Source organism: Pyricularia grisea (assembly GCF_004355905.1).
Source record: "Pyricularia grisea strain NI907 chromosome Unknown Pyricularia_grisea_NI907_Scaffold_7, whole genome shotgun sequence".
In the NCBI taxonomy this organism is placed as follows: Eukaryota; Fungi; Ascomycota; class Sordariomycetes; order Magnaporthales; family Pyriculariaceae; genus Pyricularia; species Pyricularia grisea.
In genome coordinates, this window is record NW_022156720.1 from 244,918 (window position 1) to 245,861 (window position 944).

Genomic DNA, 944 nt, shown 5'->3' on the forward strand with positions numbered 1-944 from the left:
GGGGAAGAGAAAAAAAAAAAAAACACAGTTGACAATCATCAAGCAGCGACCAACATCTATTAGAATTTAACCAATTGGTTGTTCATTGTTTGACCAAGACGAATAGCCATGGTGTTGCCGACCGTTTCCGTTCAAAGCATCAGAACCACTTCAATTACTACGAGTCCCGGTGCCGCAGGTCCGGCACATCACCACATTCGGAACTCAAGATCTCGGCCTTGAACTACCCAGAATCTTGGCAACACTTGGGACGTCGCGAACGGAGCGGCTGTCGTGGCAAATCCATATCCCCGGTCGATGGTACACATAGCATTTTGGCGTATCTTGCAGAAGTACAACTGCTCGGTTTTGGAAAAGAGTAACGAGTGGTGGGCTTGGGGGCTTGATTGAACTTACGGCACTGGCATTATCCAAGGTAGGGGATTGGTGAAGAGGGCGCACCGCACAGGGCCCGTCCCCTGCTTACAGGCCTTCATTGTCGGCGGGAGCAGCCGCTACTAGCTGCTCTGGCAGGGGGGAGGGGGGCTTAGCTCAATAGACTCATCAGGTACTCACCCACTACCTATGCAAACCTGAAGTAGGGGCACATTCAGCACTGCAACTGCATATTTATAATGGAGGCACATAAGGGCCTAGAACTAGTCGGTAGTGAATTGCGAGTCGCGTCGTGGTATAGCCTTTAAAGGGTTAACTAAAGCCTGCCAAAGCCCGAAAAGCTGGTAGTCTCAGGGCTCATCCCTGACCCGCGCGCGATCCCCAATTGAGCCGTGGCTCAATTGTGGCTTTGCTTTGTACCTGTGGGTCCAACACAAAGATCACACCAGATCAGAGCGCGATCTTCTCGGTCAATTTGATTGGTCAAAAAGCCATGTGGCTGGTAAGGTATATGGAGCGCTCCGTCCACCTTTGCAACGCAAGGGTGGTCTAGTCTGAGCACTCAGACT